Genomic DNA, 26,695 nt, shown 5'->3' on the forward strand with positions numbered 1-26,695 from the left:
GGTCTGGGGTCTGCATTTATTTAGGGGTCTGGTCTGGGGTTTGAATTTTATTAGGGTTCCGGTCAGGGGTCTGCATTTTTTAGGGGTCTAGTCTGGGGTCTGTATTTATTTAGGGGTCCGGTCTGAGGTCTGCATTAATTTGGGGGTCTAGTCTGGGGTCTATTTATTTAGAGGTCTAGTCTGCGGTCTGAATTTTATTAGGGGTCCGGTCAGGGGTCTGCATTTATTTAGGGGTCTAGTCTGGGGTCTGTATTTATTTAGAGGTCCAGTCTGGGGTCTGCATTTATTTTGGTGCCTGGTCTGTGGTCTGCATTGATTTAGGGGTCTGGTCTGGGGTCTGTATTTATTTAGGGGTCTGGTCTGGGGTCTGTATTTATTTAGGGGTCTAGTATTGGGTCTGCATTTATTTAGGGGTCTAGTATTGGGTCTGCATTTATTTAGGGGTCTGGTCTGGGGTTTGAATTTTATTAGGGGTCTTGTCAGGGGTCTGCATTTATTTAGTGGTCTAGTCTGGGGTCTGTATTTATTTAGGGGTCCGGTCTGAGGTCTGCATTAATTTGGGGGTCTAGTCTGGGGTCTATTTATTTAGAGGTCTAGTCTGCGGTCTGAATTTTATTAGGGGTCCGGTCAGGGGTCTGCATTTATTTAGGGGTCTAGTCTGGGGTCTGTATTTATTTAGGGGTCCAGTCTGGGGTCTGCATTTATTTTGGTACCTGGTCTGTGGTCTGCATTGATTTAGGGGTCTGGTCTGGGGTCTGTATTTATTTAGCGGTCTTGTCAGGGGTCTGCATTCATTTAGGGTTCTAGTCTTGGGTCTGTATTTATTTAGGGGTCTGGTTTGGGGTCTGTATTAATTTAGGGGTCTAGTCTTGGGTCTGTATTTATTTAGGGGTCTGGTCTGGGGTCTGTATTTATTTAGAGATCTAGTCTGGGGTCTGCATTTATTTAGGGATTTAGTCTGGGGTCTGTATTTATTTAGTGGTCCGGTCTGTGGTCTGTATTTATTTAGGGGTCTGGTCTGGGGTCTGCATTAATTTAGGAGTCTGCTCTGGGGTCTATATTTATTTAGGGGTCTGGTTTGGTGTCTGTATTTATTTAGGGGTCTAGTCTTGGGTCTGTATTTATTTAGGGGTCTGGTCTGGGGTCTGTATTTATTTAGGGGTCTGGTCTGGTGTCTGTATTTATTTAGGGGTTCGGTCTGGGGTCTGCATTTATTTAGGCGTCTGGGGTCTGTATTTATTTAGGGGTCTAGTCTTGGGTCTGTATTTATTTAGGGGTCTGGTCTGTGGTCTGCATTAATTTAGGGGTCTGCTCTGGGGTCTGTATTTATTTAGGGGTCTGGTTTGGGGTCTGTATTAAATTACGTGTCTAGTCTGGGGTCTGTATTTATTTAGGGGTTCAGTCTGGGGTCTGTGTTTATTTAGGGGTCCAGTCTGGGGTCTGAATTTATTTAGGGGTCTGGTCTGGGGTCTGTAAATATTTAGGGGTCTGGTCTGTGGTCTGCATTGATTTAGGGGTCTAGTCTGGGGTCTGTATTTATTTAGGGGTCCGGTCTGGGGTCTGCATTAATTTGGGGGTCTAGTCTGGGGTCTGTATTTATTTTGGGGTCCAGTCTGGGGTCTGTATTTATTTAGGGGTCTGTAATTATTTTGGTGCCTGGTCTGTGGTCTGCATTGATTTAGGGGTCTGGTCTGGGGTCTGTATTTATTTAGGGGTCTGGTCTGGTGTCTGCATTTATTTAGGGATCTAGTCTGGGGTCTGTATTTAGGGGTCTGGTCTAAGGACTGCATATATATGGGGTGTGGTCTGGGGTCTGTATTTATTTAGAGATCTAGTCTGGGGTCTGCATTTATTTAGGGATTTAGTCTGGGGTCTGTATTTATTTAGTGGTCCGGTCTGTGGTCTGTATTTATTTAGGGGTCTGGTTTGGGGTTTGTATTCATTTAGGGGTCTAGTCTGGGGTCTGTATTTATTTAGTGGTCCGGTCTGTGGTCTGTATTCATTTTGGGGTCCAGTCTGGTGTCTGTATTTATTATAGGTGTAGGTCTGGGGTCTGTATTCATTTAGGGGTCAGGTCTGTGGTCTGTATTTATTTAGGGGTCTTGTCTAAGGTCTGCATTTATTTAGGGGTGTGGTCTGTGGTCTGTATTTATTTAGAGGTCTAGTCTGGGGTCTGTATTTATTTAGGGGTCCGGTCTGTGGTCTGTATTTATTTAGGGGTCTGGTCTGTAGTCTGCATTAATTTAGGGGACTGGTTTGGGGTCTGTATTCATTTAGGGGTCTAGTCTGGGGTCTGTATTCATTTAGGTGTCCGGTCTGGGGTCTGCACTAATTTGGGGGTCTAGTATGGGGTCTGTATTTATTTAGGGGTCTAGTCTGGGGTCTGAATTTATTTAGGGGTCTGGTCTGGGGTCATTAAATATTTAGGGGTCTGGTCTGGGGTCTGTATTTATTTAGGTGTCTAGTCTTGGGTCTGTATTTATTTAGGGGTCTGGTCTGGGATCTGCATTTATTTAGGGGTCTGGTCTGGGGTCTGTATTTATTTAGGTATCTAATCTGGGGTCTGCATTCATTTAGGGGTCTACTCTGGGGTCTGTATTTAGGGGTCTGGTCTAAGGACTGCATTTATTTAGGGGTGTGGTCTGGGGTCTGTATTTATTTAGGTGTCTAGTCTGGGGTCTGTATTTATTTAGGGGTCCGGTCCGGGGTCTATTTATTTAGGGGTCTTGTCTGGGGTCTGTATTCATTTAGGGGTCTAGTCTGGGGTCTGCATTCATTTAGGGGTCTTTTCTGTGGTCTGTATTTATTTAGGGGTCTGGTCTTGGGTCTGTTCATTTAGGGGTCTAGTCTTGGGTCTGTATTTATTTAGGGGTCTGGTCTGGGGTCTGTATTTATTAAGGGGTCTGGTCTGGGGTCTGTAAATATTTAGGGGTCCGGTCTGAGGTCTGCATTTATTTAGGAGTCTGGTCTGGGGTCTGCATTGATTTAGGGGTCTGCTCTGTGGTCTGTATTAATTTAGGGGGTCTAGTCTTGGGTCTGTATTTAGGGGTCTGGTCTGGGGTCTGTATTTATTTAGGGGTCTGGTCTGGGGTCTGCATTAATTTAGGAGTCTGCTCTGGGGTCTGAAATTATTTAGGGGTCTGGTTTGGTGTCTGTATTTATTTAGGGGTCTAGTCTTGGGTCTGTATTTATTTAGGGGTCTGGTCTGGGGTCTGTATTTATTTAGGGGTCTGGTCTGGTGTCTGTATTTATTTAGGGGTTCGGTCTGGGGTCTGCATTTATTTAGGCGTCTGGTCTGGGGTCTGTATTTATTTAGGGGTCTAGTCTTGGGTCTGTATTTATTTAGGGGTCTGGTCTGTGGTCTGCATTAATTTAGGGGTCTGCTCTGGGGACTGTATTTATTTAGGGTTCTGGTTTGGGGTCTGTATTTATTTAGGGGTTCAGTCTGGGGTCTCTATTTATTTAGGGGTCTGGTCTGGGGTCTGTAAATATTTAGGGGTCTGGTCTGTGGTCTGCATTGATTTAGGGGTCTAGTCTGGGGTCTGTATTTATTTAGGGGTCCGGTCTGGGGTCTGCATTAATTTGGGGGTCTAGTCTGGGGTCTATTTATTTAGGGGTCTAGTCTGGGGTCTGAATTTTATTAGGGGTCCGGTCAGGGGTCTGCATTTATTTAGGGGTCTAGTCTGGGGTCTGTATTTATTTAGGGGTCCAGTCTGGGGTCTGTATTTATTTAGGGGTCTGGTTTGGGGTCTGTAATTATTTTGGTGCCTGGTCTGTGGTCTGCATTGATTTAGGGGTCTGGTCTGGGGTCTGTATTTATTTAGGGGTCTGGTCTGGGGTCTGTATTCATTTAGGGATCTAGTCTTGGTTCTGTATTTATTTAGGTGTCTGGTCTGGGGGCTGTATTTATTTAGGGGTCCGGTCTGGGGTCTGTATTTATTTAGGGGTCTGGTCTGGGGTCTGTATTCATTTAGGGGTCTAGTCTAGGGTCTGTATTTGTTTAGGGGTCTAGTCTTGGATCTGTATTTATTTAGGGGTCCAGTCTGGGGTCTGTATTTATTTAGGGGTCCGGTCTGGGGTCTGAATTTATTTAGGCATCTGGTCTGGGGTCTGTAATTATTTTGGGGTCTGGTCTGTGGTCTGCATTGATTTAGAGGTCTGGTCTGGGGTCTGTATTTATTTAGGGGTCTGGTCTGGTGTCTGCATTTATTTAGGGATCTAGTCTGGGGTCTGTATTTATTTAGAGATTTAGTCTGGGGTCTGTATTTATTTAGTGGTCCGGTCTGTGGTCTGTATTTATTTAGGGGTCTGGTTTGGGGTCTGTATTCATTTAGGGGTCTAGTCTGGGGTCTGTATTTATTTAGTATTCCGGTCTGTGGTCTGTATTCATTTTGGGGTCCAGTCTGGGGTCTGTATTTATTTAGGTGTAGGTCTGGGGTCTGTATTCATTTAGGGGTCAGGTCTGTGGTCTGTAATTATTTTGGGGTCTGGTCTGGGGTCTTTATTTATTTAGGGGTCTGGTCTAAGGTCTGCATTTATTTTTAGGGGTGTGGTCTGGGGTCTGTATTTATTTAGAGGTCTAGTCTGGGGTCTGCATTTATTTAAGGGTCTAGTCTGGGGTCTGTATTTATTTAGGGGTCCGGTCTGTGGTCTGTATTTATTTAGGGGTCTGGTCTGTAGTCTGCATTAATTTAGGGGACTGGTTTGGGGTCTGTATTCATTTAGGGGTCTAGTCTGGGGTCTGTATTCATTTTGGTGTCCGGTCTGGGGTCTGCACTAATTTGGGGGTCTAGTATGGGGTCTGTATTTATTTAGGGGTCTGGTCTGGGGTCTGAATTTATTTAGGGGTCTGGTCTGGGGTCATTAAATATTTAGGGGTCTGGTCTGGGGTCTGTATTTATTTAGGGGTCTAGTCTTGGGTCTGTATTTATTTAGGGGTCTGGTCTGGGATCTGCATTTATTTTGGGGTCTTGTCTGGGGTCTGTATTTATTTAGGTATCTAATCTGGGGTCTGCATTCATTTAGGGGTCTACTCTGGGGTCTGTATTTAGGGGTCTGGTCTAAGGACTGCATTTATTTAGGGGTGTGGTCTGGGGTCTGTATTTATTTAGAGATCTAGTCCCGGGTCTGCATTTATTTAGGGGTCTAGTCTGGGGTCTGTATTTATTTAGGGGTTCGGTCCGGGGTCTATTTATTTAGGGGTCTTGTCTGGGGTCTGCATTCATTTAGGGGTCTAGTCTGGGGTCTGCATTCATTTAGGGGTCTTTTCTGTGGTCTGTATTTATTTAGGGGTCTGGTCTGGGGTCTGTATTTATTTATGGGTCTAGTCTGGGGTCTGTATTCATTTAGGGGTCTAGTCTGGGGTCTGTATTTATTTAGGGGTCTAGTCTGGGGTCTGTATTCATTTAGGGGTCTAGTCTTGTGTCTGCATTTATTTAGGGGTCTTGTCTGGGGTCTGTATTTATTTAGGGGTCTGCATTGATTTAGGTGTCTGGTCTGGGGTCTGTTCATTTAGGGGTCTAGTCTTGGATCTGTATTTATTTTGGGGTCTGGTCTAGGGTCTGTATTTATTTAGGGGTCCGGTCTGGGGTCTGCATTTATTTAGGCGTCTGGTCTGAGGTCTGCATTTATTTAGGCATCTGGTCTGGGGTCTGTATTTATTTAGGGGTGTGCTCTTGGGTCTGTATTCATTTAGGGGTCTAGTCTGGGGTCTGTATTCATTTTGGTGTCCGGTCTGGGGTCTGCACTAATTTGGGGGTCTAGTATGGGGTCTGTATTTATTTAGGGGTCTGGTCTGGGGTCTGAATTTATTTAGGGGTCTGGTCTGGGGTCATTAAATATTTAGGGGTCTGGTCTGGGGTCTGTATTTATTTAGGGGTCTAGTCTTGGGTCTGTATTTATTTAGGGGTCTGGTCTGGGATCTGCATTTATTTTGGGGTCTGGTCTGGGGTCTGTATTTATTTAGGTATCTAATCTGGGGTCTGCATTCATTTAGGGGTCTACTCTGGGGTCTGTATTTAGGGGTCTGGTCTAAGGACTGCATTTATTTAGGGGTGTGGTCTGGGGTCTGTATTTATTTAGAGATCTAGTCTGGGGTTTGCATTTATTTAGGGGTCTAGTCTGGGGTCTGTATTTATTTAGGGGTCCGGTCCGGGGTCTATTTATTTAGGGGTCTTGTCTGGGGTCTGTATTCATTTAGGGGTCTAGTCTGGGGTCTGCATTCATTTAGGGGTCTTTTCTGTGGTCTGTATTTATTTAGGGGTCTGGTCTGGGGTCTGTATTTATTTATGGGTCTAGTCTGGGGTCTGTATTCATTTAGGGGTCTAGTCTGGGGTCTGTATTTATTTAGGGGTCTAGTCTGGGGTCTGTATTCATTTAGGGGTCTAGTCTTGGGTCTGCATTTATTTAGGGGTCTTGTCTGGGGTCTGTATTTATTTAGGGGACTGGTCTGGGGTCTGCATTGATTTAGGTGTCTGGTCTGGGGTCTGTTCATTTAGGGGTCTAGTCTTGGGTCTGTATTTATTTTGGGGTCTGGTCTAGGGTCTGTATTTATTTAGGGGTCCGGTCTGGGGTCTGCATTTATTTAGGCGTCTGGTCTGGGGTCTGCATTTATTTAGGCATCTGGTCTGGGGTCTGTATTTATTTAGGGGTCTGCTCTTGGGTCTGTATTTATTTAGGGGTCTGGTTTGGTGTCTGTATTCAATTAGGGGTCTAGTCTGGGGTCTGTATTTATTTAGGGGTTCAGTCTGGGGTCTGTATTTATTTAGGGGTCTGGTCTGGTGTCTGCATTTATTTAGGGATCTAGTCTGGGGTCTGTATTTAGGGGTCTGGTCTAAGGACTGCATATATTTAGGGGTGTGGTCTGGGGTCTGTATTTATTTAGCTGTCTGGTTTGGGGTCTGCATTTATTTAGGGGTCTAGTCTGGGGTCTATATTTATTTAGGGGTCTGGTCTGGGGTCTGTATTCATTTAGGGGTCTAGTCTTGGGTCTGTATTTATTTAGGAGTCTGGTGTCAGTATTTATTTAGGGGTCTGGTCTGTGGTCTGCATTGATCTAGGGGTCTGCTCTGTGGTTTGTATTTATTTAGGGGTCTGGTTTAGGGTCTGTATTCATTTAGGGGTCTAGTCTTGGGTCTGTATTCATTTAGGGGTCTAGTCTGTGGTCTGCATTAATTTAGGAGTCTGCTCTGGGGTCTGTATTTATTTAGGGTTCTGGTTTAGGGTCTGTATTCATTTAGGGGTCTAGTCTGGGGTCTGTATTTATTTAGGTGTCCAGTCTGGGGTCTGTATTTATTTAGGGGTCCAGTCTGGGGTCTGGATTTATTTAGGGTTCTGGTCTGGGGTCTGTAAATATTTAGGGGTCTGGTCTGGAGTCTGTATTTATTTAGGGGTCTGGTCTGTGGTCTGCATTGATTTAGGGGTCTGCTCTGGGGTCTGTATTTATTTAGGGGTCTAGTTTGGGGTCTGTAATTATTTTGGGGTCTGGTCTGTGGTCTGCATTGAATTAGGGATCTGGTCTGGGGTCTGTATTTATTTAGGCGTCTGGTCTGGGGTCTGTATTCATTTAGGGGTCTAGTCTTGGGTCTGTATTTATTTAGGAGTCTGGTCTGGGGGTCTGTATTTATTTAGGGGTCTGGTCTGTGGTCTGCATTGATTTAGGGGTCTGCTCTGGGGTCTGTATTTATTTAGGGGTCTGGTTTGGGGTCTGTAATTATTTTGGGGTCTGGTCTGTGGTCTGTATTGAATTAGGGGTCTGGTCTGGGGTCTGTATTCATTTAGGGGTCTAGTCTTGGGTCTGTATTTATTTAGGAGTATGGTCTGGGGTCTGTATTTATTTAGGGGTCTAGTCTGGGGTCTGTATTTATTTAGTATTCCGGTCTGTGGTCTGTATTCATTTTGGGGTCCAGTCTGGGGTCTGTATTTATTTAGGTGTAGGTCTGGGGTCTGTATTCATTTAGGGGTCAGGTCTGTGGTCTGTAATTATTTTGGGGTCTGGTCTGGGGTCTTTATTTATTTAGGGGTCTGGTCTAAGGTCTGCATTTATTTTTAGGGGTGTGGTCTGGGGTCTGTATTTATTTAGAGGTCTAGTCTGGGGTCTGCATTTATTTAAGGGTCTAGTCTGGGGTCTGTATTTATTTAGGGGTCCGGTCTGTGGTCTGTATTTATTTAGGGGTCTGGTCTGTAGTCTGCATTAATTTAGGGGACTGGTTTGGGGTCTGTATTCATTTAGGGGTCTAGTCTGGGGTCTGTATTCATTTTGGTGTCCGGTCTGGGGTCTGCACTAATTTGGGGGTCTAGTATGGGGTCTGTATTTATTTAGGGGTCTGGTCTGGGGTCTGAATTTATTTAGGGGTCTGGTCTGGGGTCATTAAATATTTAGGGGTCTGGTCTGGGGTCTGTATTTATTTAGGGGTCTAGTCTTGGGTCTGTATTTATTTAGGGGTCTGGTCTGGGATCTGCATTTATTTTGGGGTCTGGTCTGGGGTCTGTATTTATTTAGGTATCTAATCTGGGGTCTGCATTCATTTAGGGGTCTACTCTGGGGTCTGTATTTAGGGGTCTGGTCTAAGGACTGCATTTATTTAGGGGTGTGGTCTGGGGTCTGTATTTATTTAGAGATCTAGTCTGGGGTCTGCATTTATTTAGGGGTCTAGTCTGGGGTCTGTATTTATTTAGGGGTCCGGTCCGGGGTCTATTTATTTAGGGGTCTTGTCTGGGGTCTGCATTCATTTAGGGGTCTAGTCTGGGGTCTGCATTCATTTAGGGGTCTTTTCTGTGGTCTGTATTTATTTAGGGGTCTGGTCTGGGGTCTGTATTTATTTATGGGTCTAGTCTGGGGTCTGTATTCATTTAGGGGTCTAGTCTGGGGTCTGTATTTATTTAGGGGTCTAGTCTGGGGTCTGTATTCATTTAGGGGTCTAGTCTTGTGTCTGCATTTATTTAGGGGTCTTGTCTGGGGTCTGTATTTATTTAGGGGTCTGCATTGATTTAGGTGTCTGGTCTGGGGTCTGTTCATTTAGGGGTCTAGTCTTGGATCTGTATTTATTTTGGGGTCTGGTCTAGGGTCTGTATTTATTTAGGGGTCCGGTCTGGGGTCTGCATTTATTTAGGCGTCTGGTCTGAGGTCTGCATTTATTTAGGCATCTGGTCTGGGGTCTGTATTTATTTAGGGGTCTGGTCTGGGGTCTGCATTTATTTAGGGGTGTGCTCTTGGGTCTGTATTCATTTAGGGGTCTAGTCTGGGGTCTGTATTCATTTTGGTGTCCGGTCTGGGGTCTGCACTAATTTGGGGGTCTAGTATGGGGTCTGTATTTATTTAGGGGTCTGGTCTGGGGTCTGAATTTATTTAGGGGTCTGGTTTGGGGTCTGTATTTATTTAGGGGTCTAGTCTTGGGTCTGTATTTATTTAGGGGTCTGGTCTGGGATCTGCATTTATTATGGGGTCTGGTCTGGGGTCTGTATTTATTTAGGTATCTAATCTGGGGTCTGCATTCATTTAGGGGTCTACTCTAGGGTCTGTATTTAGGGGTCTGGTCTAAGGACTGCATTTATTTAGGGGTGTGGTCTGGGGTCTGTATTTATTTAGAGATCTAGTCTGGGGTTTGCATTTATTTAGGGGTCTAGTCTGGGGTCTGTATTTATTTAGGGGTCCGGTCCGGGGTCTATTTATTTAGGGGTCTTGTCTGGGGTCTGTATTCATTTAGGGGTCTAGTCTGGGGTCTGCATTCATTTAGGGGTCTTTTCTGTGGTCTGTATTTATTTAGGGGTCTGGTCTGGGGTCTGTATTTATTTATGGGTCTAGTCTGGGGTCTGTATTCATTTAGGGGTCTAGTCTGGGGTCTGTATTTATTTAGGGGTCTAGTCTGGGGTCTGTATTCATTTAGGGGTCTAGTCTTGGGTCTGCATTTATTTAGGGGTCTTGTCTGGGGTCTGTATTTATTTAGGGGACTGGTCTGGGGTCTGCATTGATTTAGGTGTCTGGTCTGGGGTCTGTTCATTTAGGGGTCTAGTCTTGGGTCTGTATTTATTTTGGGGTCTGGTCTAGGGTCTGTATTTATTTAGGGGTCCGGTCTGGGGTCTGCATTTATTTAGGCGTCTGGTCTGGGGTCTGCATTTATTTAGGCATCTGGTCTGGGGTCTGTATTTATTTAGGGGTCTGCTCTTGGGTCTGTATTTATTTAGGGGTCTGGTTTGGTGTCTGTATTCAATTAGGGGTCTAGTCTGGGGTCTGTATTTATTTAGGGGTTCAGTCTGGGGTCTGTATTTATTTAGGGGTCTGGTCTGGTGTCTGCATTTATTTAGGGATCTAGTCTGGGGTCTGTATTTAGGGGTCTGGTCTAAGGACTGCATATATTTAGGGGTGTGGTCTGGGGTCTGTATTTATTTAGCTGTCTGGTTTGGGGTCTGCATTTATTTAGGGGTCTAGTCTGGGGTCTATATTTATTTAGGGGTCTGGTCTGGGGTCTGTATTCATTTAGGGGTCTAGTCTTGGGTCTGTATTTATTTAGGAGTCTGGTGTCAGTATTTATTTAGGGGTCTGGTCTGTGGTCTGCATTGATCTAGGGGTCTGCTCTGTGGTTTGTATTTATTTAGGGGTCTGGTTTAGGGTCTGTATTCATTTAGGGGTCTAGTCTTGGGTCTGTATTCATTTAGGGGTCTAGTCTGTGGTCTGCATTAATTTAGGAGTCTGCTCTGGGGTCTGTATTTATTTAGGGTTCTGGTTTAGGGTCTGTATTCATTTAGGGGTCTAGTCTGGGGTCTGTATTTATTTAGGTGTCCAGTCTGGGGTCTGTATTTATTTAGGGGTCCAGTCTGGGGTCTGGATTTATTTAGGGTTCTGGTCTGGGGTCTGTAAATATTTAGGGGTCTGGTCTGGAGTCTGTATTTATTTAGGGGTCTGGTCTGTGGTCTGCATTGATTTAGGGGTCTGCTCTGGGGTCTGTATTTATTTAGGGGTCTAGTTTGGGGTCTGTAATTATTTTGGGGTCTGGTCTGTGGTCTGCATTGAATTAGGGATCTGGTCTGGGGTCTGTATTTATTTAGGCGTCTGGTCTGGGGTCTGTATTCATTTAGGGGTCTAGTCTTGGGTCTGTATTTATTTAGGAGTCTGGTCTGGGGTCTGTATTTATTTAGGGGTCTGGTCTGTGGTCTGCATTGATTTAGGGGTCTGCTCTGGGGTCTGTATTTATTTAGGGGTCTGGTTTGGGGTCTGTAATTATTTTGGGGTCTGGTCTGTGGTCTGTATTGAATTAGGGGTCTGGTCTGGGGTCTGTATTCATTTAGGGGTCTAGTCTTGGGTCTGTATTTATTTAGGAGTATGGTCTGGGGTCTGTATTTATTTAGGGGTCTAGTCTTGGGTCTGTATTTATTTAGGGGTCTGGTCTGGGGAGTGCTTTTTTATTTAGGGGTCCGGTCTGCGGTCTGCATTTATTTAGGAGTCTGGTCTGGGGTCTGTATTTATTTAGGGGTCTAGTCTTGGGTCTGTATTTATTTAGGGGTCTGGTCTGTGGTCTGTATTAATTAAGGGGTCTGGTCTAGGGTCTGCATTTATTTAGGGGTCTGGTCTGGGGTCTGTATTTAGTTAGGGGTCTGGTCTGTGGTCTGTGTTTATTTAGGGGTCTAGTCTTGGATCTGTATTTATTTAGGGGTCTGGTCTGGGATCTGTATTTATTTAGGGGTCCGTTCTTGGTCTGTATTTTTTTAGGGGTCCGGTCTGGGGTCTGCATTTATTTAGGAGTCTGGTCTGGGGTCTGCATTTATTTAGGGGTCTAGTCTGGGGTCTGTATTTATTTAGGGGTTCAGTCTGGGGTCTGTATTTATTTAGGGGTCCGGTCTGGGGTCTGAATTTATTTAGGCGTCTGGTCTGGGGTCTGTAATTATTTTGGGGTCTGGTCTGTGGTCTGCATTGATTTAGGAGTCTGGTCTGGGGTCTGTATTTTTTTTAGGGGTCAGGTCTCGGGTCTTTATTCATTTAGGAGTCTGGTCTGGGGTCTGCATTTATTTAGGGGTCTGGTCTGGGGTCTGTATTTATTTAGGGGTCTGGTCTTGGGTCTGCATTGATCTAGGGGTTTGCTCTGGGGTCTATTTATTTAGGGGTCTGGTTTGGGGTCTGTAATTATTTTGGTGTCTGGTCTGTTGTCTGCATTGATTTAGGGGTCTGGTCTGGGGTTTGTATTCATTTAGGGGTCTAGTCTTGGGTCTGTATTTATTTAGGAGTCTGGTCTGCGGTCTGTATTTATTTAGGGGTCCGATCTGGGGTCTGCATTTATTTAGGAGTCTGGTCTAGGGTCAGAATTTATTTAGGGGTCTGGTCTGTTTTCTGCTTTGATTTAGGGGTCTGCTCTGTGGTCTGTATTTATTTAGGGGTCTGGTTTGGGGTCTGTATTCATTTAGGGGTCTAGTCTTGGGTCTGCATTAATTTATGAGTCTGCTCTGGGGTCTGTATTTATTTAGGGGTCTGGTTTGGGGTCTGTATTCATTTAGGGGTCTAGTCTGGGGTCTGTATTTATTTAGGGGTCTGGTCTGGGGTCTTTATTTATTTAGGTGTCCGGTCTGGGGTCTGGATTTATTTAGGGGTCCGGTCTGGGGTCTGGATTTATTTAGGGGTCTGGTCTGTGGTCTATATTTATTTAGGGGTCTGTGGTCTGCATTGATTTAGGGGTCTGGTCTGGGGTCTGTAATTATTTAGTGGTCTGGTCTGTGGTCTGCATTGATTTAGGGGTCTGGTCTGGGGGTCTGTATTTATTTAGGGGTCTGGTCTGGGGTCTGTATTTATTTAGGGGTCCAGTCTGGGGTCTGCATTTATTTAGGGGTCTAGTCTGGGGTCTGTATTTTTTTAGGGGTCCACTCTGTGGTCTGTATTTTATTAGGGGTCCGGTTTGGAGTCTTTATTCATTTAGGGGTCTGGTCTGGGGTCTGTAATTATTTAGTGGTTTGGTCTGTGGTCTGCATTGTTTTAGGGGTCTGTAATTATTTAGGGGTCTGGTCTGTGGTCTGTATTTATTTAGGGGTCTGGTCTGGGGTCTGTATTTATTTAGGGGTCTGGTCTGGGGTCTGTATTCATTTAGGGGTCTAGTCTAGGGTCTGTATTTATTTAGGGGTCTAGTCTGGGGTCTGTATTTATTTAGGGGTCTGGTCTGGGTCTGTATTTATTTAGGGGACTGGTCTGTGGTCTCCATTGATTTAGGAGTCTAGTCTGGGGTCTGTATTTATTTAGGGGTCCGGTCTGAGGTCTGCATTTATTTAGGGGTCCAGTCTGGGGTCTGTTTTTATTTAGGGGTCTGATCTGGAGGTCTGTATTTATTTAGTGGTCTGGTCTGTGGTCTGTATTTATTTAGGGAACTGGTCTGGGGTCTGTATTTATTTAGGGGTCTGGTCTGGGGTCTGTATTTATTTAGGGGTGTAGTCTTGGGTCTATATTTATTTAGGGGTCCGTTCTGGAGGACTAATCAGTCTCTAGAACAATATTTAAGGTGTTTTATCTCTGACTGTCAATATGATTGGGTCTCCTTCATTTCCCTCGCCAAATTTTCCCTTAATAACCGGGTCAGTAACTCATCAGGGGTCTCCACATTTTTCTGTAATTTTGGGTTTAATCCACGGTTCTCCTCTGTTTCACCTGGTGGTTCCAACAATCCCGAGGTAGATCTCGTTCATCGGGAACTGTCCACAGTCTGGGTCCAGGTTCAGAAGAAACTAGAGGCGTCCCAGAGCATACAAAAGCAAAGCACCACACACTTTTCAAAAAAGTGCCAAAGGCAGCGTAAACCGACCAAAAGCTTTCCCGCAAATTGCGACTTTTGGGACTTTTCTATGCCAGATAAGCAGCTTAGCAAGGTTAATAAATTCTCCTCTAAGGCTACAGACAGTAATACAATATCTTAATGCAAGGATGTGTACACTCTGTGTCTGACTGAGGTACCTTGGACCCACCAAAGGAAATAATTCTTGGGGGTCTACACTTCCACTATATAGAAATAATGTGAACACTCTTAATTGTGTACTAAAAACGTGTGTAGTAAAACAAAGACCAATATTCCCACCATATAGTGACAGATATCAGTCCTACACAGGCATTCTGCAGACCATATACACTACCGTTCAAAAGTTTAGGGTCACTTAGAAATTTCCTTATTTTTGAAAGAAAAGCACAGTTTTTTTTCAATGAAGATAACATTAAATTAATCAGAAATACACTCTATCCATTGTTAATGTGGTAAATGACTATTCTAGCTGCAAACGTCTGGTTTTTAATGCAATATCTACATAGGTGTATAGAGGCCAATTTCCAGCAACCATCACTCCAGTGTTCTAATGGTACATTGTGTTTGCTAACTGTGTTAGAAGGCTAATGGATGATTACAAAACACTTGAAAACCCTTGTGCAATTATGTTAGCACCTGTAAAGGATGTGCCAGGCACAGCGGGGTTAACGCCCATAGGTAATCAGTCGGCACCTGAGTCTATGTCTCTGAGACTGACTCCAGCTTCCACCACTCAGGCTGGCAGGCTTAGGAGTGGGAGAGCCTATCGCAGCCTGGCCAGACTCCGCTAGCTCCCGCCCTCTGTCTATTTATACCTGCCTTTCCTGTTCCTCCTTTGCTTGTGATTCTTCTCGTGTGGTTTCCTGGCCCAGCTACAGCTCCTGACTATTTGATCCTGCTCCATACTGACCCTGGCTTACTAACTACTCTCCTGCTCTGCGTTTGGTACCTCGTACACTCCTGGTTTGACTCGGCTCGTTCACCTCTCTTGTTGCTCACGGTGTTGCCGTGGGCAACTGCCCCATTTCCCTTAGCTTTGTGTACCCTTGTCTGTTTGTCTCGTGCACTTACTGAGCGTAGGGACCGCCGCCCAGTTGTACCCCGTCGCCTAGGGCGGGTCGTTGCAAGTAGGCAGGGACAGAGTGGCAGGTAGATTAGGGCTCACTTGTCCGTTTCCCTACCCCTATCATTACAGCACCGCTGTAAACATTTTTGCTGTTTAGAGGAGCCATACAACTGACCTTCCTTTGAGCTAGTTGAGAATCTGGAGCATTACATTTGTGGGTTCGATTAAACTCTCCAAATGGCTAGAAAAATAGAGCTTTCATGTGAAACTCGACAGTCTATTCTTGTTCTTAGAAATGAAGGCTATTCCATGCGAGAAATTGCCAAGAAACTGCAGATTTGCTACAACGGTGTGTACTACTCCCTTCAGAGGACAGCACAAACAGGCTCTAACCAGAGTAGAAAGGGAAGTGGGAGGCCCCGCTGCACAACTGAGCAACAAGACAAGTACATTAGAGTCTCTAGTTTGAGAAATAGACGCCTAACAGGTCCTCAACTGGCAGCTTCATTAAATAGTACCCACAAAACGCCAGTGTCAACGTCTACAGTGAAGAGGCGACTCCAGGATGCTGGCCTTCAGGGCAGAGTGGCAAAGAAAAAGCCATATCTGAGACTGGCTAATAAAAGGAAAAGATTAATATGGGCAAAAGCTCAGACATTGGACAGAGGAAGATTGGAAAAAAGTGTTATGGACAGACGAATCGAAGTTTGAGGTGTTTGGATCACACAGAAGAACATTTGTGAGACGCAGAAAACTGAAAAGATGCTGGAAGAGTGCCTGACGCCATCTGTCAAGCATGGTGGAGGTAATGTGATGGTCTGGGGTTGCTTTGGTGCTGGTAAAGTGGGACATTTGTACAAGGTAAAAGGGATTTTGAATAAGGAAGGCTATCACTCCATTTTGCAACACCATGCCATACCCTGTGGACAGCGCTTGATTGGAGCCAATTTCATCCTACAACAGGACAATGACCAAAAGCACACCTCCAAATGATGCAAGAACTATTTAGGGAAGAAGCCGGCAGCTGGTATTCTATCTGTAATGGAGTGGCCAGCGCAGTCACCAGATCTCAGCATTATACTAGGATGCACAATTCTATATTAAAATATTATCATATTAGTCATGTGTCCTAGTATACCCACATCCAGCGATGGGTGGGATGGGTGAAACATAAAATAGTTTTCCATGAGTTTTGGACTGCGATGTGCTGCTGATCTCTCCTTTTGGGGGTAATATACAGGGAATATGGGGGTTACAGTGGAGGAAATAAGTATTTGATCCCTTGCTGATTTTGTAAGTTTGCCCACTGTCAAAGTCATGAACAGTCTAGAATTTTTAGGCTAGGTTAATTTTACCAGTGAGAGATAGATTATATTAAAAAAAAAAAAAGAAAATCACATTGTCAAAATTATATATATTTATTTGCATTGTGCACAGAGAAATAAGTATTTGATCCCCTACCAAACATTAAGAGTTCAGCCTCCTCCAGACCAGTTACACGCTCCAAATCAACTTGGTGCCTGCATTAAAGACAGCTGTCTTAAATGGTCACCTGTATAAAAGTTTCCTGTCCACAGACTCAATTAATCAGTCTGACTCTAACCTCTACAACATGGGCAAGACCAAAGAGCTTTCTAAGGATGTCAGGGACAAGATCATAGACCTGCACAAGGCTGGAATGGGCTACAAAACCATAAGTAAGACGCTGGGTGAGAAGGAGACAACTGTTGGTGCAATAGTAAGAAAATGGAAGACATACAAAATGACTGTCAATCGACATCGATCTGGGGCTCCATGCAAAATCTCACCTCGTGGGGTATCCTTTATCCTGAGGAAGGTGAGAGCTCAGCCGAAAACTACATGGGGGGAACTTGTTAATCATCTCAAGGCAGCTGGGACCACAGTCACCAAGAAAACCATTGGTAACACATTACGCCGTAATGGATCAAAATCCTGCAGTGCCCGCAAGGTCCCCTTGCTCAAGAAGGCACATGTACAGGCCCATCTGAAGTTTGCAAATGAACATCTGGATGATTCTGAGAGTGATTGGGAGAAGGTGCAGTGGTCAGATGAGACAAAAATTGAGCTCTATGGCATTAACTCAACTCGCCGTTTTTGGAGGAAGAGAAATGCTGCCTATGACCCAAAGAACACCGTCCCTACTGTCAAGCATGGAGGTGGAAACATTATGTTTTGGGGGTGTTTCTCTGCTAAGGGCACAGGACTACTTCACCGCATCAATGGGAGAATGGATGGAGCCATGTACCGTCAAATCCTGAGTGACAACCTCCTTCCCTCCACCAGGACATTAAAAATGGCTCGTGGCTGGGTCTTCCAGCACGACAATTACACGAAACATACAGCCAAGGCAACAAAGGAGTGGCTCAAAAAGAAGCACATTAAGGTCATGGAGTGGCCAAGTCAGTCTCCAGACCTTAATCCCATCGAAAACTTATGGAGGGAGCTGAAGATACGAGTTGCCAAGCGACAGCCTCGAAATCTTAATGATTTACAGATGATCTGCAAAGAGGAGTGGGCCAAAATTCCATCTAACGTGTGCAAACCTCATCATCAACTACTAAAAACGTCTGACTGCTGTGCTTGCCAACAAGGGTTTTGCCACCAAGTATTAAGTCTTGTTTGCCAAAGGGATCAAATACTTATTTCTCTGTGCACAATGCAAATAAATATATATAATTTTGACAATGTGAATTATTTTTATTTTTTTTATATAATCTATCTCTCACTGGTAAAATTAACCTAGCCTAAAAATTCTAGACTGTTCATGTCTTTGACAGTGGGCAAACTTACAAAATCAGCAAGGGATCAAATACTTATTTCCTTCACTGTATATAAGGGACTCTCATCATCCCTGTATATACCAGCCATCATCCCCATATATAACCACCATTATCCGTGTATGTACCAGCCCACCTTTATCTCGGTATAAAATCTCCATCACCCCTGTATATACCATTAGGGCGGGCACTGTCAGCTTGCTGTGGCGTGCGGGCATTGTGGCTAAACAAGAAGTAAATGGGGTGGGCATTGAGGACACCGTGGACCAATAGGATGCCTGAAACGCCGGTATATGGGAAAAGTCCAGCAGAATCTGAAAATATGCCTCCTGATTGCTTAAAGGCTATGTACACCTTTGCACTGTTTTTTTTAAATTGCCTTGTATGTATTGTACAAAATAAATCACATTTCTAATTGGTCTACCATTTGTCTTCTGTACCTGCAGAGTATTTCAGTTTATGGCCAGCTGCTGTATTCAGTTATCTCTCTAAGGCCCTGTTCACACCTGCGTTGGGGCCGTGATTTTACAAGAGACAATAGTGCAGATGTGAACGAGGCCTTATCCGTCAGTCATCACCCTAATGGCAAACTGAGCAGCTCCTCTTTTGCAGGCTCATGAACAAGCATTTACTGTGGAATCTGCGCATGTGCATGGTCCTAATTACTGCATACCTCCTAACCGTCCCGGATACAGCGGGACAGTCCAGGATTCCGGGCGGTGTTACAATGTCCCAAGCGGCCGGTGGTATGTCTTGGTGTCAACTGTATTTGCGTCCTAAGGATGCAGATCCAGTTGAATCCGATGCTAATGTAAGGGATCGTCAGCTCCCTGCTTCTGTATTAGTACCACTCGCCGAGGAATTCCCGGGCACAGCACTACTTTAAGTGCGGAGCCCCTTATCTCACTATTCATATATGTACATTGACGTCGGGGACTACTCCTGGAGCGGAATCCACTGCCTTTGCATTGCTGATGGTCTGGCCGGGGATTCCGCTCCTAGGCGGAACCCCTGATGTCACTGTCCATATATGTACAGTTACATCAAGGGCTCCTCCTGGAGTGCAATCCCTGGCCACAGCGTGGCCGACGCTCTGGACAGGGATTCTGCTCCTATAGGGAATGCCTTACGTCACTGTCCATGTTATGGACAGTGACGGCAGGGGCTCCTCCTGGAGTGGAATCACTGGGGGGGGCACCATCTACATGGGCACTGTGTGTGACACTATCTATATGGGCACTGGCGCTTTATATGTGTGCACTGGTACTAGAGGTAGCTAAGGGGGCATTAAACTGTATGGGGGCAGCTATTTGTCATAATTTCTAGCAACGCATTCCCTTTAATACTGGCGTTTCATACACCAGTCCTATTAAACAGTTTGCTGGAGTAAGATGCAACACATTTATTAACAGGCGAATGACTCTTAATAAATGTGTTGCATCTTTTAGTTGCAGTGCGGCCTGTCATCAGTACTTTCTACGTGCTGCGGCCTGCTGTACATTTAAAGTACATTTTTTAAATGTATTTTATTGTCTGATTGGGGGGGGCATACAGTCTGATTGGGGGGGGAGGTATGGGTCTGGCATGGACCTTTGCCTTGTTATGCCCCCCAGAGATAAATCTGGGCCGCATTATACATATAGATTTCTGCTATAATTGACATCAGTTACTGGCGTAAATTATAGTAAAATTGTTGGCCATTTCTGCTATGCCCCGCTCATTTTTTGCCCCCAAAAATGACGACATTTGCGCATTTTGTGAATTTTCTACGCTAGTAAACTGTTGTAGAAAGGTTAATATATTCCCCCAAAGGCTACAGACCGTAATACAATATCTTAATGTAAGGATGTGTACACTTAATTGTGCAGCAACGCTTGTTGTCTCCATTCTATGTCAGTGTGGGAAGTAGATGTCCGGCCTTATGATTTTGTGATATGTGATAGACCCAGAATCCCAATCACCAAACCAAAGAATGCAAAATAAAGACACAAAACATTATAATTGGGTGTTAAATGGTCAAAACTTTTATTATATTATATGACCAAACCCAAAATGGCAAACCTCCGACTCACGAAGAGTCACCCTCCAGCACGCAGGAAAGGAAAAACCCCCTGTGGGGGAAACCTCTAGGGAAACCATGGCTGGAGGATTGCCCTTCCTCTGGGCTTAGAAGGTGCCAAAATATCATTTGTAACAGAATTTGTAAGTTTTCTCAGATTTTCAAGGAAAGACAATACAATGAACGAACGACATAAAACACATAAATCGGCTGATCTGGTTGGCTAGGCGGATGTCTCTCTACCTGGGCACCCATTAAAATGAATGGGCGATCCACGGATGAGACGGGCCCTCCAGATGCCTCCTTGTAGCACCTGTCTCCGCTCTGGCTAATAGAGGGGGATCTCCTGCTGGAAACCCCCCTCTATTACAGACAACCCGTATGAAGAGGATGGCATCACTGTGATGAAGAAGTGGTCTGGGGTGAAGGGTTTCCCTGCTAGAACCTCCAAATTACATCAGGTCGGTATTGGTGGGGAAGTCAAGCTCAAGGTCCTCAGTCCCATCCAATATGGCGCTGAATGTGGCAGTAAAACCTTCTAATATGGAATCTTCTTTATGTCATAAACATTTGTATTTATGACATCAGCACCTTCATCATCATTACTACAGGAGTTTATTACCACTGCACAACTCATACATTGTGACGTCACCCACAGTGGTCTGAAGTGTTAACCCTTTAATGACTGGCAGTGTACTTACCACAGAGGCCATAAAGCTGAATAGAACATATCAGCGGCCATAAAGGAAAAGGGATAATGCAGGGAGCATCTCCGCACAAGAACTATCCATGACAAAGGGTTGTCCAGGATGAGATAACTTGTCTGCTTTCTCCAAAAACCAGCACCACACCTGTCCATAGGTTGTGTGTGGTACTACAGCTCATTACCATTCACTTCAATGGAGCAAACCTGCAATACCAGATACAACCTACAACCTGTGGATAGGTGTGGTGCTGTATTTGGAAGAAAGCAGCCATATTTTTCTAATCCTGCACAGCCCCTGTTAGAAATAGTTCTAAAAAAGTGGGGGGAGAAGGAGAAGAAGGGGAGAGGGAAAGAAGAAATTAAAAAAAGGTAAAAAGAGGAACTCTGAGGTAAAATAAATCAAACTAGACTGAAAGGAGTCTGCTGGAGGTGCCAGATGGAAAGACAGATTGCTGCCATGGGGACCAGATTAGTAGCAAATCAGAGCAGGAGAATAGTCAGTCAAGCCAGGGTCAATAAGTAACAGCGGTCAATAAGGTAAATAGCAAGAATCGCAGAGCCAGAAAACCAGACAATCACAGGCAAGGAACATGCTGCAAGTGAGGGCAAAAATAGACCAAGGGCGGGAGCTAGAACCGTCAGGCCAGGCTGTGATAGGTTCTCCCTCTCCTCAGCCTGCCAGCCTGAGTGGTAACAGATCGCGTCACTCTAGCAGACCTTGGAGCTGATGAAGGCTGATTAACCATTGGCGTCGACATAGAGCCTGTGTCTGGCAAACCCTTTACAGTACCTCCCCTTTTATGAGGGGCCACTGGACCCTTTCTACGTGGGCCTGGCTTGTTGGGGAACCGAAGATGGAACTTCCTGAGCAATATACCGGCGTGAACATCCCGGGCGGGTACCCAAGTCCTCTCCTCAGGCCCGTATCCTCTTCAATGGACCAGGTACTGGAGGGAGCCTTGGACCATCCTGCTGTCCACAATCTTGGCTACCTCGAATTCTACCCCATACGGAGTGAAAACAGGGACCGGAGGTTTCCTCGATAAAGCCAAGGACGGGGAGCAGCTTTTCAAGAGGGAGGCATGGAACACGTTGTGTATCTGAATAGACGGGGGTAACTCCAGCCGGAAGGATACAGGGTTGAGGACCTCAATGATTTTGTACGGCCCTATATACCGGGGAGCAAACTTCTTGGACGGAACTTTAAGGCGCAAATTTTTAGAAGACAGCCACACCAGATCCCCGACCACAAACAGAGGGTTAGTTGAACGTCTTTTATCTGCCTGAGTCTTTTGGATGCTCTGGGACGCCTCAAGGTTCTTCTGAACCTGGGCCCAGACTGTGCACAGTTCCCGATGAACGACATCTACCTCGGGATTGTTGGAACCACCAGGTGAAACGGAGGAGAACCGTGGATTAAACACAAAATTACAGAAGAAGGGGGAAACCCCCGACAAGTTACTGACCCGGTTATTAAGGGAAAATTCAGCGAGGGGAATGAAGGAGACCCAATCATCTTGACAGTCTGAGATAAAACACCTTAAAGGAACAGTGTCATCACAAATTATTTTTTTATATGTTAAAGATGTTAGTGCTTTATTAAAAACGTTTATATTCATTTGTGTGTTTTGTGTTTTACTTTTTCTTATTTTTACACTTTTTCTTCCCTATGGGGGCTGCCATTTTTTGTTCCATTTCTGTTCCGACACATACAGACATGGAATACGGCAGCCACAGTCCCATAGGGACTGCGAACGGCTCCCGTCCCATTGACTGCAGTGTACGGCGTCTGTGTGGGAACTGCGCATGCGCCGCTCCCACACAGTCCTATTCGAAATTGGCGCCGTCCGGCGCCATTTTCCTGTGGACCGGAAGTCGCGGCCGGACAGTAATATTACTACTTCCGGTCGCGGCTTCCGGATTTGTGCACTTGCACCAGCGGCAGCAAACGGAGCGGACGGGCCAGAGGGAGCCGCGGCGGCAGGAGCAGGTAAGAGATTTCAATGTATGTTCGTGTTTGTGTGTGTTTACTACTGTATGTAAACCTACTACACTGTGGGTTAGCTCAAAAAATGGCGACACACGGTGTAGGAGGTTACATCGTTCAAACCCCTCGTTTATCCCGGCACTAGCCAGGATAAAGGAGGGAGTGCTGAGAGCTCACTAGAGCGAGGGCTTTTAACCCAATGTTGCAATGCTGCAATTTTGGGAACAGCTCCATCTAGTGACCAAAAATGGGTAGTATTATAAATTAGAAATAATTTATAATATTTCCTGGACTCGTGCAAAAAAATAAAAAAAATTTGAACAATGTTTAATCACCCACACACTAAATGTTTAATTTTTTAAAAAAAAACATGTTTTTCTGGCAACACATTCCCTTTAAGTATTGTTCTAGAGACTGATTAGTCCTCTCAGTTTGGCCACTAGTTTCAGGATGGTAGACCGAGGAAAAGGACAGATCAATCTCCAGCTTCTTAAAGAAATCTCTCCAAAACAATGAAACAAATTGTACCCCTCTGTCAGAAACAATATTGACCGGAACCTCATTGAGACGCAGGATGTGTTTGACAAACAAGGTAGCTAACGTCTTGGCATTGGGTAGTTTCTTGAGAGGCACAAAGTGGCACATCTTACTGAAGCGGTCTACTACAACCCACACCACCGACTTGCCTTGAGATGGAGTCAAATCGGTGATAAAATCCATGGAGATATGGGTCCAAGGTCTCTGGGGAATGGGCAAAGAACGTAGTAAGCCCGCTGGTCGGGACCTGGGAGTCTTGGACTTAGCACAAACCTCACAAGCGGCGACGTAGGCCTTAACGTCTTTAGGCAACCCAGGCCACCAATAGTTTCTGGCAATGAGGTGCTTGGTACCCAGGATGCCTGGATGACCAGATAGTGCGGAGTCATGATTTTCCCTAAGTACCCTTAGCCGGAATTGCAGGGGAACAAACAGCTTGTTCTCAGGAAGTCTCCCGGGAGCTGAACCTTGATCAGCAGCAATTTCAGAGACTAAATCAGAATCAATAGAGGAAATGATTATACCTGGAGGCAAAATACAAGCAGGATCTTCCTCCGAAGGAGGGCTGGCCAAGAAGCTACGCGACAGTGCATCAGCCTTAATATTTTTAGACCCAGCCCTATAGGTAACCAAAAAATGTAATCTGGTAAAAAATAACGCCCATCGAGCTTGTCTCGGGTTTAGCCTCCGGGCCGATTCTAGGAAAACCAGATTCTTGTGGTCGGTAAGGACCGTTACCTGGTGCCTAGCCCCCTCCAGGAAGAGGCGCCACTCTTCAAATGCCCATTTAATGGCTAAGAGTTTGCGGTTGCCAATGTCATAGTTACTCTCAGTGGGCGAAAACTTCCTGGAGAAGTAGGCACAGGGATGGAGATGGGTGAGGGTCCTGGTACCCTGGGACATGACAGCCCCCACTCCCACCTCGGACGCGTCAACCTCCATGATAAATGGCTCCATTTGGTTGGGCTGAACCAACTCCGGGGCCGAGATAAAGCACTTCTTAAGGGCCTCAAAAGCCTGGACAGCCTCAGGAGGCCAGTGGAGGAGATCAGCACCCTTGCGAGATAGGTCCATAAGAGGCTTAGCGATGACCGAGAAGTTAGCAATAAATCTCCTGTAATAATTAGCGAACCCCAAGAAGCACTGTAACGCCTTCAGGGAGGCAGGTTGGACCCATTCCGCCACAGCCTGGACCTTGGCGGGGTCCATGCGGAATTCATGAGGAGTGAGGATTTGACCCAAAAATTGTATCTCCTGCACCCCAAACACACATTTTTCAGTCTTCAGTTTGTTTTCCCGAAGGACCTGGAGCACCTTCCTGACATGCTCAATGTGGGAGGACCAGTCCTTGGAAAACACAAGTATGTCATCAAGGTACACTACAAGAAATACCCCCAGGTAATCTCTTAAAATCTCATTTATGAAATTCTGGAAGACCGCGGGAGCATTACACAACCCAAAGGGCATGACGAGGTATTTGAAATGACCTTCGGGCGTGTTAAACGCAGTCTTCCACTCATCCCCCTCTTTGATGCGGATAAGGTTATACTCCCCCCGTAGATTAAACTTAGAGAACCATTGGGCCCCCTGAACCTGATTAAAGAGATCAGGAATCAAAGGAAGGGGATACTGGTTCCTTACAGTGACCTTATTCAAGTTACGGTAGTCAATGCATGGCCTAAGACCACCATCCTTCTTCCCTACGAAGAAGAAGCCAGCACCTACCGGAGAAGTAGAGGGGCGAATGTAACCCTTGGCCAGGCATTCCTGGATATACTTTCTCATGGCTTCACGTTCGGGACAAGAGAGATTAAATATCCTACCCTTAGGTAGCTTAGCTCCTGGTACCAAATCGATAGCGTAATCGTATTCTCTATGAGGAGGTAACACTTCGGAGGCCTCCTTAGAGAAAACATCAGAGAAGTCCTGAACAAACTCAGGTAGCGTGTTCACCTCCTCAGGGGGAGAAATAGAATTAACAGAAAAACATGACGTCAAACATTCATTACCCCATTTGGTAAGATCCCCAGTATTCCAGTCAAACGTGGGATTATGAAACTACAACCAGGGAAGGCCTAAAACCAAATCAGACGATAATCCCTGCATCAACAGTACAGAGTACTGCTCCAAATGCATGGAGCCAACAAAGAGTTCAAAAACAGGGGTATGCTGTGTAAAATAACCATTAGCAAGTGGAGTGGAGTGGAGTCGATACCCACTACCGGGACAGGTTTAGGCAAATCAATCAATGGCATAGCTAGAAACATAGCAAATTCCACAGACATAATATTATCAGAAGACACTAAAACCACGATGGCACTGCCGGTAGCAGACCTGCCCTCAAAAGAGACCTGAAAGGGAAGCAAGATCTTTTTAGGTTTCATATTTACGGGAAATACCTGTGCGCACAAGTGACCTCCCCGATGGTCACTTAGGCGCGGAAGTTCTTCCGGCTGCTTATTCTTACGCCTAGGGCAGTTGTTCACTTGATGCTTGTCATCCCTACAGTAGAAGCAGAGACCATTCTTCCTGCGGAGCTCTCTACGTTGTTGGGGAGACACGGAGGCCCCGAGTTGCATTGGTTCATCCGAGTTTTCCGTGGAAGAACGAAGCAACAGAACCTCAGGAGCCATCATGGGGGAGGCTGAGGAGAAAGCACAAAAACGTTCAAGTCGTCGTTCCCTGAGACGTCGGTCAAGACGTACCGCTAAAGCCATAACCTGATCTAGGGAGTCAGAAGAGGGATAGCTAACTAACAGGTCTTTCAGGGCGTTCGACAGACCCAATCTAAACTAGCACCTCAAGGCAGGGTCATTCCACCGAGAAGCTACACACCACTTTCTAAAGTCAGAACAGTACTCCTCAACGGGTGTCTTACCCTGACGTAAGGTCACCAGCTGACTCTCGGCAAAAGCAGTCTTGTCAGTCTTGTCATATATGAGCCCGAGAGCAGAAAAAAAAAGATCAACAGAGGAAAGTTCAGGGGCGTCAGGAGCCAAGGAGAAGGCCCATTCTTGGGGCCCGTCCTGGAGCCGGGACATAATTATACCCACTCGCTGGCTCTCAGTACCTGAGGAGTGGGGCCTTAGATGGAAATAGAGCCTACAACTCTCCCGAAAGGAGAAAAAAGTGAGGTGGGGCACTACCAGGGTAGCATCATGCTGGTTGCACCTCTGAGCCAGGGCTTGGATCTGTAGGGAGAGGCCCTGCATTTGCTGAGCCAGGGTCTCAAGGGGATCCATAGTTGTGTCAGGGACCAGTTTAGAAAAGGTATATGGGCCTGTGATTATGTAATGACTGGGTAGGGAGACAGACAGGTGAGCCCTAATCTACCTGCCACTCAGTCCCTGCCTACTTCCACGGCCCGTCCTAGGCGACGGTGTACAACTGGGCGACGGTCCCTATGCTCAATATGTGCACAACAGACAAACAGACAAGGGTACACAGAAGCTAAGGGAAATGGGGCAGTTTCCCATGGCAACACCAAGAGCAACATGCGTAGTGAACGAGCCGAGTCAAACCAGGAGTGTACGGGGTACCAAACGCAGAGCATGAGTGTAGTCAGTAAAGCCAGGGTCAAAATGAAGCAAGGTCAATAATAATAGCAGGAGCAGCAGAGCCAGGAAACAGGAAAGAATCACAGGGAAAGACAAGCAGGAAATGAAGGTATAAATAGACCGAGGGCGGGAGCTAGAACCGTCTGGCCAGGCTGTGATAGGTTCTCCCACTTCTGAGCCTACCAGAGTGGTAGCAAATCGAGTCACTCTATGAGACCTAGG

General features: G+C 45.6%; 2 protein-coding genes across 2 annotated transcripts in view; one reads left to right on the plus strand and one right to left on the minus strand.

Annotated features, from left to right (window-relative positions):
- Positions 1-25,493, minus strand: part of LOC142729744 (protein kinase C delta type-like) — a 34,619-nt gene extending 9,126 nt beyond the window's left edge. Inside the window, exon 1 of the mRNA XM_075849324.1 lies at positions 25,316-25,493. The gene's annotated coding sequence lies outside the window, so the exon portion shown is untranslated. The remainder of the gene's footprint in view (positions 1-25,315) is intronic.
- Positions 1-26,695, plus strand: part of LOC142729746 (protein kinase C delta type-like) — a 153,975-nt gene that overhangs the window by 36,828 nt on the left and 90,452 nt on the right. The gene's annotated exons all lie outside the window — the stretch shown is intronic.

This window comes from Rhinoderma darwinii, unplaced genomic scaffold (assembly GCF_050947455.1).
Source record: "Rhinoderma darwinii isolate aRhiDar2 unplaced genomic scaffold, aRhiDar2.hap1 Scaffold_735, whole genome shotgun sequence".
In the NCBI taxonomy this organism is placed as follows: domain Eukaryota; kingdom Metazoa; phylum Chordata; class Amphibia; order Anura; family Rhinodermatidae; genus Rhinoderma; species Rhinoderma darwinii.